We start from the raw sequence: 12,769 nt of genomic DNA, 5'->3' as shown, positions 1-12,769 counted from the left end.
TGGAAGTTTTACCTTGTGACTAACATCTCCCCACTTCCCCCACCCTCCAACCACTGGTAACTGCTGTGTTTTCATTATAATTTATTTTAAGATATTTTCTCATTTTCCTTTGTGATTTCTTCTTCTTTGGTTAACAGTGTGTTAATTTCCACCTATTTGTGAATTATCCAGACTTCCTTCTGTTATTGATATCTATTTTCATTCCATTGTGATTGGAGAAGATACTTTGAATGGTTTTTATAACTGTAAGTTTATTGAGACTTGTTTGGTGGCATAACATATAATCTATCCAGTAGAATGTCCTATGTGCACTTGTATGTCTGTTACATTGTTAGGTATTTTATAGTGTTCAAGCCCTCTATTTACTTCTTGATCTTCTAATTGTTTTATCCATTATTGAAAATGAGGCACTGACATCTCCAATTACTATTACTGAACTGTCTATTTCTCTCTTTGATTCTGTTTTCCTTCATAGAATTTGGCTGGGGCTCTGTTGTTAGGTACATATATAATTGTTTACATCTTCTTGATGTATTCACCCTTTTATCAATATATCATGTCCTTCTTTGTATTTTGAAATAATGTTTGGCTTAAAGTCTATTTGGTCTGATATTAGCATAGCCACCCCAGCTCTCTTTCAGTTATAATTTGTATAGCATAAACTTTTCCACTAGTTTACAAAAACTTACCTTCTACATAGCCCCATCACCTTTATGATGTTATTGTCACAAATTACATCTTTATGCATTATATGCCTGCTAATATATATTTATAATTATTGTTTTATACATGTCTTAAAAGAGCAGTTACAAGCCAAAAATACATTAATACTTACCTTACATTTTTCTATATGATTACTTTATTTCTTCATGTGGACTTGAAGGACTGTTTAATGTCATTTCATTTCAGCAAGAAGGACTCCCTTTAGCATTTCTTGTAGAGCAGGTCTATTAGCTCTCTCAGAGTTTATCTGTGAATGCCCTAATTTCTCCATCTTTGAAGGATAGTTTGGATATAGAATTCTTGGTCGTCTTAGACTGCTAGGGCTAACATAACAAAATACTACAGCCTGAATGGCTTAAGCAATAGAAATTCATTTTTCTTACAGTTCTGGAGGCTGGAAGTCCAAGATCAAAGTATCAGGCATGGTTGGTTTCTGTGAGGCCTCTCTCCTTGGCTTTGTAGACAGAACCTTCTCTCTTGTGTCTTCACATGGCCTTTTCTCCGAGCATGTATGCCCTGTAAGAGATCTCTGGCATCTCTATCAGATTAGTCCCTCCCCCATATGACTTTAATAATTATCTCACTAAAAGTAAGCTTTTCTTTTCTTCTTTTTTATTAAGGGTTGCTCTGCTTGTTGCAAGCTTTTGTTTAGATTCCAGAATCTCCTGAAAAGGTTTATTGTGACAGGATTTTTGTTTTTGTTTCTTTTGCCACTTACTCATTGCTTTTATGCAGAGATGGACTTTAAGAGTTCCCTACTATGCCACTTCACTGATCTCTCTCTCTTTTGCCAATTTTTAAATCGGTTTGTTTCCTTATTGTTGAGTTTTAAGAGTTCTTTCCATATTTTGGATACAAGTCCTTTATCTGATATGTGATTTGCAAATATCTTTTATCAGACAGTGATTTGTGTTTTCACTTTTCTTTTGTGTGTGTGTGTGTGTGTGTTTTCACTTTTCTAACGGGATCTTCTGCATTGCAAAATTTTTGAATTTTAATAGAGTCAAATATCCATGTGTTCTTTCATGGATCATGTTTTTGGTGTTGTACATAAAACCACATCACTGGGACACCTGGGTGGCTCAGTTGGTCCAACTCTTGATTTCAGCTCAGGTCATGATCCAGGGCCATGAGATCAAGCCCCATATCAGGCTCTGTGCTGGGCATGGAGATTCTCTCCATAGTATCTGCCCCTCCCTCACCACTCACATTCTCTCTCTCTCTCTCTCTAAAAAATTGATAAACAAATAAAACCACATCACCAAACTCAAAGTCATGATTTACTCATATGTTTTCTTCTACAAGCTTTATAGTTCTGCATTTCATATTTAGATTTATAATCTACTTTGAAGTAATTTTTGTGAAGGGCGTAAAGTCTGTGTATACATTAATTTTTTTTGCATATGGATGTCCAACTGTACAAGCAATGTTTGTTGAAAAGACTATTATTTCTCCATTGAATTGCTTTTGTACCTTTGTCAATAATCAGTTGACTATATTTGTGATATTCTATTTCTGGGTTCTCTACTCTGTTTTATCAAGTTATGTGTCTATAATTTTGCCAATGCCATCCTGCTTGATTACTTGCTTTATAGTAAGTATTGAAATATGGTGGTGTGAGTTCTCCAATTTTATTCTTCTTTTTCAGTTTTGTGTTGGTTATTATATGTTAAGATCTGTATCTTTGACCTTAATTATCTTTTTTTTAACACACCATAACAGAACAGCTGCCAGGCATGGTGAACTTTAAAGTATGTAATATTAGGTAAATGTGTTTGGAAAAAGAAATAGATATGTTCCAAGAATCACTGCCTATACAATCATGAAAAAAAAGAAGAGTGTGCTGAAAAGACATAAGGGCGGGCAGAAAATTTATGAGGATTACTACTCTACACCACTGGAAAATGTACAGTTATTAACACTCTGATCTTAGATCCCCAAGTTGCATACATGATTATTGATCAAAAGATTTATTAGTTCAATGTCTGAATTTGTGAATCTACTATCACCAAAACCATTTGTAACACCTTGATCATGACAGAGATCTAATTTTACTAGAATTAACATACAAAACCTTCCAAATAAACGTACCCTTTAAAAATAGAATAACTAAGAGTGTTAGCATTTTTATCTAAAAGTAATGTCTGTGACAAAAAGCACATAAGAGATAGTCTGTCATATTCCATACTAATTTTTCCAGTGAAGAAATTTTAAAGTGAATTTGCTGGTAAGATTAACAAATACCCTATACTTACTCCTGATGTCTCTGGAAAACTTCAATAAATCTGAGAAAAAGAGACAACATGACAGAAGATTCCTCTAAAGGACTGTAAAAGGTTCTTTAGCTTAAGGAGCAATTCAAGGCTGCCACAGAATTAATGTTCCTGATTCCAAATTAGTCCAAGTACTCAGAATAATGGATTTTCAAACAAGCAAGAAAGCTCAGGAAATTTTATTTTTATCACCATTTAAAAAGAAACATAATGTTCACTTCTTCCCTTGAGTAATATAAATTTTAGTGTCTTCTCTTTAGTACTGTTTCAGAATCTTCAGGAAATGTTAAATGTTAGAATTAAAACAATACGATATTAAAATAATCAGTGGGGATTCCACTTGAAATAGCTTGGTCTCTACTTAAGGAAAACCATCTATCCAACATCTTTCTCAGGAGACAATATGGCAAAATAGCATTATATAGTTAATTATCTAACATCTCATTTCATTGTTCTTCCAAAACACAGGAACTCCTTGTTATAAATTCTATAATGAGATAACTTTTTTCTGTTGGATCCTATTAAAATTTCCTTTGTGTTTTTTTAATTTGAAAGGACTAGTGTTAATGCTGGTGGTCTAAATTAAGATTGCATTTATTTTAAAATGTATTTGCAAGTGGAATGAGTCATTCTTCAATTTTGTTTAAAAAAGTTAGAATATATCATTTCTTTAATATGTATTAATATAAAACTCATTTTGAAAATGGCATATTGTGACTTATGGATAATAAATATTGGCTTGGCTTACCCCTTTTAACACTATGTGTAAGCCAACATGAGTGTTACTTTATCTTCTTAGCAGTTGAGTGATGACATTTTAGCAGAGGTTGTTTTATTTATTCGCTTAATACATTCACTGATAACAACTTTAAGTCTACAAAAAAAAAATCTGCTTCACACTAATGGTAACAGGGTAGGAAGGGCTTATGTGTCAAGATAGTGTATGGATATTAATATAATATAGCCAAATTTCACTTGGCACCACAAATTATGTCACAGTTTTATTAAGGCCCAAATTTAACTTCCTAGTTGCTTTCTACTAATGATATACCATCTCTGATTCCTTCCAAAGTAACCCCTGAGTATTCCTACAATGTCTAGCTTGTCCTAAACTTCCACCATATTTGTTCTGGGCTACAAAAAAACCCCTCTTACAGTTCCATCTACCAAAACAATTCTTTGCTGATGACTACTGATGCTCTATTGAGCACTGGTGGGAACTTAACACCATCACATGCTGCTCCTCTGCATGTCACAGTCCCCCCTGCAGCCTTGCCAGGCACAGCAGTTTTCCAAAAAAAAAAAAACAAAAAAAAAAACCACACTCCATTCTCAAGGCGCCCTAACTGTATTGTTGTCCACAGCAGGAGTGGGCAGATGGCTCCCTCAGATGTCTAACTTTGAGTGCAGTACCAAAGACATTTGGGACCCAGTGGGTTAAAGATTTTAATGAAACAAACCATTTGGTTTTTACTTAAAGCCATTTTGTTTTTTTTTTCCTGGACTCAGAAATGTGTTCAGGGGGCTAGACCCAAAACAGATTGAGTAATATTCACTGAACTGTGCTCAGAATCCTTATTCTACCAGCAGAAAATATGGCCAAATCTAAAGCTGAGAATCTACTATGCTTAATTAGAAAGAAGCTTTAACAAATCATTTTTCCTTACTAAATATACAGGGGAATAATATTTGAACTGAATACTGATGATATTTGAATTGAAATGTACAGAGATAATAATTGAATTTTAAATTATTTTTCATTCAACAATTTTTTGTTATTCCTTCAGTTTTTTCATCATTAAAATGACATCTAGTTTCCAGTCCAACATATAGGCAGCATAGAAGTCACTGCTCAATCCTGACAAGTGAAACCTGAACAAACTGAAAAACCAAAAAGTCTTCTTATGACTGTCAGAGAAATGAGGTAATGAGGCAAATCACTGTTCCCCCAAACTGGAGAGACACACAGACAAATACAAAGAATTATAACTGACAAAGCAGAAACCCACAAGCAGAAACCTCAAGTGGAGCCAGGGCCAAGGTAGGAAAGCCTAAACTCTCACTGATGAATTTTTGGAAGCTCAGTGTGGACAATTCTGATAGTTAAAAACTCCAGGAAGACCCACTCATAGAAGGGCTCCCATACTTTGGTGTTTTAACTCCTGGAGCTCTACCCAGTTCTCATTGTGAATATCAGAGAAAAATACGTTCATGCTTCCAACAGGGAGAGAGGAAAAGGAACCCTTTTTTTTTTTTTAAAGATTTTATTTATTTATTTGACAGAGAGAGACAGCCAATGAGAGAGGGAACGCAAGCAGGGGGAGTGAGAGAGGAAGAAGCAGGCTCCCAGCCGAGGAGCCTGATGCGGGGCTTGATCCCAGAACACTGGGATCATGCCCTGAGCCAAAGGCGACGCTTAATGACTAAGCCACCCAGGTGCCCCAAGGAACCATTTTTAAATATGCCAGAGCATTCTGTTCTTAGCAAGGCCTATCCTCAAGAGAAACTATTTTAGCAGAGCATGAACTATTGGAGTTTCATCAGAGACTAACTAACCTGGAGGAAAGGAAATACCCAACTCCAGCCCACCTGTCCCACCCAAAGAGGAAATGGGAGAACTGAGAAGTACTTGTGAAGCCCACAGTCCAGAGGCACAATCTTCACTAAAAGATCGAGACCTAATTGGGGTGTCTCAGTCAGTAGAGCATATGGTTCTTGAGCTCAGAGTTGTAAGTTCCAGTCCCATGTTGGGTGTAGAGGTTACTTAAAAATAAAATCTAAAAAAAAAAAAAAGGATTGAGACCTAATCATAAGACTATAGAACATTTCCTACCCCCCCATAACTTACTATCATATTCCTAAAGACCTACTTAAAACAGTTACTTTTACCTACTATGTCGCAGTCCATTGAGGCTACAATATATATTTTTTTAGTAGCTTATAAACTAAGAGGGTTATAAACCACAAAAAAATTATTTCTCACACTTCTGGAAGCTGGATAGTTCAAGATCAAGGCACCTTGTAGGCGCCTACTTCCTGGTTCATAGACAGCCATCTTCTAGGTGTGTCTTCAAATGGCAGAAGAGGCAGAGGAGCTCTCTGGGGTCTCTCTTTTTTTTTTTTTTTAAGATTTTATTTATTAATTTGACAGAGAGAGACAGCCAGCGAGAGAGGGAACACAAGCAGGGGGAGTGGGAGAGGAAGAAGCAGGCTCCTAGCAGAGGAGCCTGATGTGGGGCTCGATCCCAGAATGCTGGGATCACGCCCTGAGCCGAAGGCAGACGCTTAATGACTGTGCCACCCAGGCGCCCCTGGGGTCTCTTTTATAAGCAATCTAGTCCCATTTGTAAGGGTTCCACCCTCATGAACTAATCATCTTCCAAAAGCCCTACTGTTAAATATCATCCCATTGGGGAAATTCAAATTAAAACCACACTAAGATACCACCTTACGCCAGTCAGAATGGCAAAAATTGACAAGGCAAGAAACAACAATTGCTGGAGAGGATGTGGAGAAAGGGGATCCCTCCTACATTGTTGATGGGAATGCAAGTTGGTACAGCCACTCTGGAAAACAGTGTGGAGGTCCCTTAAAAAGTTAAAAATTAGCTACTCTATGACCCAGCCATTGTACTACTGGGTATTTACCCCAAAGATACAGACGTAGTGAAGAGAAGGGCCATATACACCCCAATGTTCATAGCAGCATTGTCCACAATAGCTAAATTGTGGAAGGAGCCGAGATGCCCTTCAACAGATGACTGGACTAAGAAGTTGTGGTCCATATATACAATGGAATATTACTCAGCTATCAGAAAGAACGAGTTCTCAACATTTGCTGCAACATGGATGGCACTGGAGGAGATAATGCTAAGTGAAATAAATGAAGCAGAGAAAGACAATTATCATATGATTTCTCTCATCTATGGAACATAAGAACTGGGAAGATCGGTAGGGGAAGAAAAGGATAAAGAAAGGGGGGGTAATCAGAAGGGGGAATGAAGCATGAGAGACTATGGACTTTGAGAAACAAACTGAGGGCTTCAGAGGGGAGGTGGGTGGGGGAATGGGATAGGCTGGTGATGGGTAGTAAGGAGGGCACGTATTGCACGGTGCACTAGGTGTTATATGCAAATAATGAATCATCGAACTTCACATCAGAAACCAGGAATGTACTGTATGGTGACTAACATAATATAATAAAAAAACATTATAAATAAATAAATAAATATCATCCCATTGGGGATTATGTTTCAACATTTTTGGGGAAATTTTGAATTTGGGGGAAGGATACAAATATTCAGTCTATAGCAGAGTACGTTATAAATGGCTAACAAGAAAAAAAATCACAAGGCATACTAAAAGGCAAAAAAACACGGTTTGAAAAGACAAAGAAAGCATCAGAACCAGACTCAGATGTGGCAAGGATAATGGAATAATCTGACCAGGAATTCAAAACAATCACAATTAGTACGCTAAAGGCTCTATTGCGTAAAGTAGACACATGCAAGAACAAATGGGTGATGTCAGCAAAGATATGAAAGTTCTAAGAAAGAATCAAAAGAAATGCTAGAGGTTGAAGACATTGTAATAGAAATGAAGACACAGCTGAGAAAAGGATAGCCAAGCTTGAAGATATCACCATAGAAACTTCCAAAAATGAAAGGAAAAGAGAAAAACAATACTGAAAAAAAACCAGAACAGCCTATTCAAGAACTGCGAGACGATTATTGTGACATAATAGAAAAGATACATATATTGGTCTCTGCCCTTAGAGATCATAAAAAAGCCTTGTAATTTCCCAGTAATAAGAATATTAGGAGCATTTTTTCTGCTAATATTTGGTCTTTGACCCCAGTCAATAACACAAAGCTCCTAAATTCCCTGGAATTCCTGGGTGACAGGAGTGTCTTTTGTTCTAATGAAGTGACTCTTGGTGGGCTCCTAGATAGCTTTAGGATGAGAGTTGCTCAGCAGAAATGAACAAGGAAATTCCAACCTGCCCCCTATCTGCCAGGAAAAAGTGAGATACTGGAGACTGAGTTACTGACTGATCATACCTGTATGATGAAGCCTCCATAACCACCCCCCCCAAAGTACAGGGGTTAGAGAGTTTCCAGGTTGGTGAATACATCCATGTTCCAGGAAGGTGGTGCACCCAACTCCCCAGGAACAGAAGTTCCTGCACTCAGGACTCTTCAGGACCTCACCCAATGCATCTCTTCATGTGGCTGTTCATCTGTACCCTTTTTCATATCCTTTATTATATAACAGACATATAAGTAACTGTTTCTGTGAGTTCAGTGAGCTATTCTACTAAAGACTGAATCCAAGGGGCAGGGCATAGAAACCTCCAATTTATAGCTGGTTGGTCAGAGGAAAAGATGACAAGCTGGGACTTGCAAATGACACAAAGTGGGAAGGCAGTCTTCCGAGACCAAGGCCTTAACCTGTGGGGTCTACACTAACTCCAGATAGTGTCAAAATTGAATTGAACTGTAGGACACCGAGCTGGTGTTGCTGAAAATTGCTTGATTGCGCGTGTGTGTGTGTGGGGGGAAGCCCGCATATCTGTTTTCAGAAGTGAAGTGTGGTAGTAGTGTGAGAGTAAAGAAAAACCAAGGACTGTTTTGTCGTAGACAACCACCAAAGGTGTGACATACATGTAATGGGAATATTGGAAGGAAGGAAGGAAGGAAGGAAGGAAGGAAGGAAGGAAGGAAGGAAGGAAGGAAGGAAAGAGAGAAGAAAGAGAAAGAAAGAAAGAAAGAAAGAAAGAAAGAAAGAAAGAAAGAAAGAAAGGGGAAGAGAGAGTGGGAGAAGAAAAAAAAGGAAAAGGAAGGAAAAGAAAAAATATGTGAAGTAATAATGATAGAATTTTTCCCATATTAATACCAGACACCAGACTACAAGCTCAGAGAACACTAAGCAAGAAAAGTGCAAAAAAAAAAAAAAAAAAAAAAAAAAAACCCTACAAAAAAGAACTATACCTAGGCACAGAAAAAAAACTGTAGAAAATCAAAGATAAAGACAAAATCTTAAAAGAGCGGAGTTAAAAACAAAACAGGGGCGCCTGGGTGGCTCAGTCGTTAAGCGTCTGCCTTCGGCTCAGGGCGTGATCCCAGTGTTCTGGGATCGAGCCCCACATCAGGCTCCTCTGCTATGAGCCTGCTTCTTCCTCTCCCACTCCCCCTGCTTGCGTTCCCTCTCTCGCTAGCTGTCTCTATCTCCGTCAAATGAATAAATAAAATCTTTAAAAAAAAACCACACAAAAAAAACAAAACAAAACACAAAACCTTACCTATAAAGGAACGAAGATAAGAATCACACCCCAATTCTCAGAAACCATGCAAGCAAGAATGCAGTGGGGAATGACATTAGCAAAATGGCCAAATAAGATGTGGCTCACTTGTAAGCCCCCCAAAACAATTTGGTATCCATCAATAGGAAAAAAAGTTCCTTTGTGGAAGCTGCAGGATCCATCACCATACACCAAAGGACCTGGGAGGAGCATCACCCACCTCATTTCTTTGGTAGCAGACATACTGACCTTAGTTTTGGCTATGGCCTCTCTGGTGGTCCATGAACCAGCTCCAGTCCCTTGTGACTGTGGTCTGGAAGCCGTCAAGAACATTGTCTTAGACAATCACCTGCAGGGCCTTTGTGAAAGTCCAGGAGTCTAGCAGAGAAGTTCTAGCACACTGCTGGAACAAAAAAAAATGCAAGTTTGGACACATTGGAGAGAGTAAGAAAAGATGACTTTACTCCTATCGCCCTTCATCTGAGGTGGCACAACTGTGTCAAGAAAGAACTAATTGGCATGTGATTTCTCCTGCAGGGGAAAGTGCATGTGTGTGACTGTGTGGGATACAGCCAGAGAGGTTCATATCTTTCTCACCCCACCCAAAGTAATATTGAATCTTGAGCTGCACAACTGGCAGGTGGAAGGAGGCTGGAAGGGCAACGGATAGGACTCTCTGACAGCATTAAAGGGACATGGATCCTACTAACAGAATCATGAACTCCATCAAGAAACCTGCCCACAAGCCACTGGGGACACTTTGCCTGTAAATCACCCCAACTGCACACAGATATGCCCAGCACTCAACCTGCCTCACCCACACACCCCATTCTGTGGCTGGTTCCCCATGTGCACTCTCAATGACAGTGAGAGTAATCTAGTGAGTATACACAGACAGCCAGACTGAATCCGAGTCAGAAACCACAAATTTGAGCTTTAGCATTGTCATTAGAAAAGCAAAAGGTAAGCTACTGGCATAAAGGTATGTTGCAGGATTGAGAGAAAGCAAAGAAGCTTAGTAATTCTGCCACAAGATGAAGCAAGAAATGTTCAGCAGGCATATTCATAAAAGGTCTGAGAAAACGTCAGAATCTGTAGCAAGGCTGATGGAAGGTATTTCTCTCCCAAAGTCACCCAGCAAAGACTGAAGGAAGTGTGTGAAGACAACAATGCAAGACACCAAAGAATATGAAAAATCAAGGAAACATGACATGATCAAATGATCACAAAAATCATCGTCACCAACTCCAAAGACATGGAAATCCGTGATTTACCCAATAAAGAATTCAAAATGGCTGTTTTAAGAAATCTCAATTAGCTACAAGAAAACAAAGAAAGTGGGGCGCCTGGGTGGCTCAGTCATTAAGCGTCTGCCTTCGGCTCAGGGCGTGATTCCGGCATTCTGGGATCGAGCCCCACATCAGGCTTCTACGCTGGGAGCCTGCTTCTTCCTCTCCCACTCCCCCTGCTTGTGTTCCCTCTCTTGCTGGCTGTCTCTCTCTGTCAAATAAATAAATAAAATCTTAAAAAAAAAAAAGGAAAACAAAGAAAGAGAATGCAATGAAATTGGGAAAAGAGTACATGAATAAAATGAGATTTGATTGTGTTTAAACAAACTGATACACATAGATCTCTCAGGAAAAAGTCTCATAACTCTGGAAAGGAGCTAAAGCTTTATATGATCAAAAATAAACAAATAAATGTGTTATAAAGATCTCAATTGATGTTAGATTTATAAAATTTATTCCTCGAGCTCTTCAAGTGACAACATGATTAGATAGGCATCAGATAAGATAAACTTATAATTTGCAGCTAAGGATTTCACAAATGGCCATAAAATCATCTGACTTAAAGAAAAAATCCAGTCCTATTTTTCTTAGTTTCCTATTTTTTCATGGAACTACTCTCAGTTGACTCTAATGATCCCACCATCCAAGGGAAAGAAATCAGTTACATAAAGTTTTAGAGTGTTGTCATAAAAAGTGCTTCATCCGTTGTTTCAATAATGTAAAATTCTCTTCTGTGTTTTGTTCTGATTACTTATAATACTCTCAGGAAATTCTCTTTTCATGAGCAAGATACTATACAATTTCCATCTGTAGTGATTCTAATCCTCCGTAGAAAGAAACCCCAGTCTTCTTCTATTTTTTTTAACGCTATTTATCTATCTATCTATCTATCTATCTATCTATCTATCTATCTATCAGAGAGAGAGAGAGAGAGAGTGCACACAAGCAGGAGGAGGGGCAAGGGGAGAAGCAGGTTTCATGCTGAGCGAAGAGCCCAATGTGGGACTTGATCCCAGGACCCTATGATCATGACCTGAGCTGAAGGCAGATGCTTAACCAACTGAGCCACCCAGGTGTCCCGAAACCCCAGCCTTCTTTAATCTAGAAAGATTCTAGAACCAGTATTGAGATTGTAGTTTCTTCCTCTCTGCTAATCCAGACTGGGCCTGGTGTCTGAGCTCACAAGAACTGATGGGAAATGTTACTTCTACCTTCAAGACATTATTTGCTAATGTTCCATATGGACAGTCAAAAATCTAGGCTTCTGAAGTTATTGAAAATGTGTTAGATGTGTATATGTTAACCCAAACATCTGTTCAAGACACGCTAAGAAAAGAAAGCTAATAGTAATAAGTATAGTTTGATTCCTTTTTTAAAAGGAAAAAAATCCTTTATATTTTAAAATAACTGTGTGTGTGTGAGTCTAGAGATTGATAAGGAGGGAGATAGACTATATTGTTAATAATGGATATTTCCAAGTGGGTGGGAACTGACTAGTAAAGAAAATAGGGAGTAATTTTTCCTTTGCATATGTCCATGTTCCTTTGCAGTTTGCAGAGGTCGCTTGTGATAATTTTTTAAACATCTTTTCAAAAGAAAAAAATTGAATAGAATTAGATGCCTGAATTAGCTCTTAAAACACTAAGTCTACTACAGATAACAGGTAAACTTTGGACAAAATACAAAAAGTAATTGAGGATTCTGGAGAGTAAGTAATAAACAACAGGCAGTTTTGGGAGAAAAATTGAAAAACTGGGAGAAGAGAGTGACACAAGGTATTTCACATTTTTGGGTGGAAGACGGTTTAGCCTGAGGTCAGGCCAAAGTTGTGGCACTGTGCAGGGCTCAAAAACTCTAGTCTTTCTGATCTGATGACCCAAAGTACAGAGTTCAGGGCAACCTGCCTCATTATAAGGTGAGAGTGGAAACTTAGAAAAGAAAGAAGCAAAGAGAGATCCCTAAATTTTGCTTCTAAAATATAATCAAATTTCTAGTTGACCCTTGAACTATGAATACACCGCAAATAGCTCAGGTGTAAAGGAACTAAACTGAAATTTGAGCTGTCACCAAAAAGAGTTTGCTATAAATTGCATGCTCAAACAAAAAGATCAGTACTCTTTGGAGGAATATAGCAGAAAACAAAATCTCCACAACTTTAAATTCAAAATATCCAAGATACAATCC

The 12,769-nt window shown here is 38.0% G+C and overlaps 1 long non-coding RNA gene across 1 annotated transcript in view; it reads right to left on the bottom strand.

The window, feature by feature from the left end:
* Nucleotides 1-2,847: 2,847 nt before the first annotated feature.
* The window catches only part of LOC148107809 (uncharacterized), a 28,869-nt gene continuing 18,947 nt past the window's right edge, over nucleotides 2,848-12,769 (bottom strand). Inside the window, exons 2-3 of the long non-coding RNA XR_015721674.1 lie at nucleotides 9,546-9,699; nucleotides 2,848-5,773 (exon numbers count right to left, since the gene is read on the bottom strand). This is a non-coding gene — a long non-coding RNA (uncharacterized LOC148107809). The remainder of the gene's footprint in view (nucleotides 5,774-9,545; nucleotides 9,700-12,769) is intronic.

Source organism: Ursus americanus, chromosome 25 (assembly GCF_024610735.1).
Source record: "Ursus americanus isolate L20-20 chromosome 25, mUrsAme1.1.p, whole genome shotgun sequence".
NCBI classification, from domain to species: Eukaryota; Metazoa; Chordata; class Mammalia; order Carnivora; family Ursidae; genus Ursus; species Ursus americanus.
This window is presented reverse-complemented; position numbering and strand designations above follow the sequence as displayed.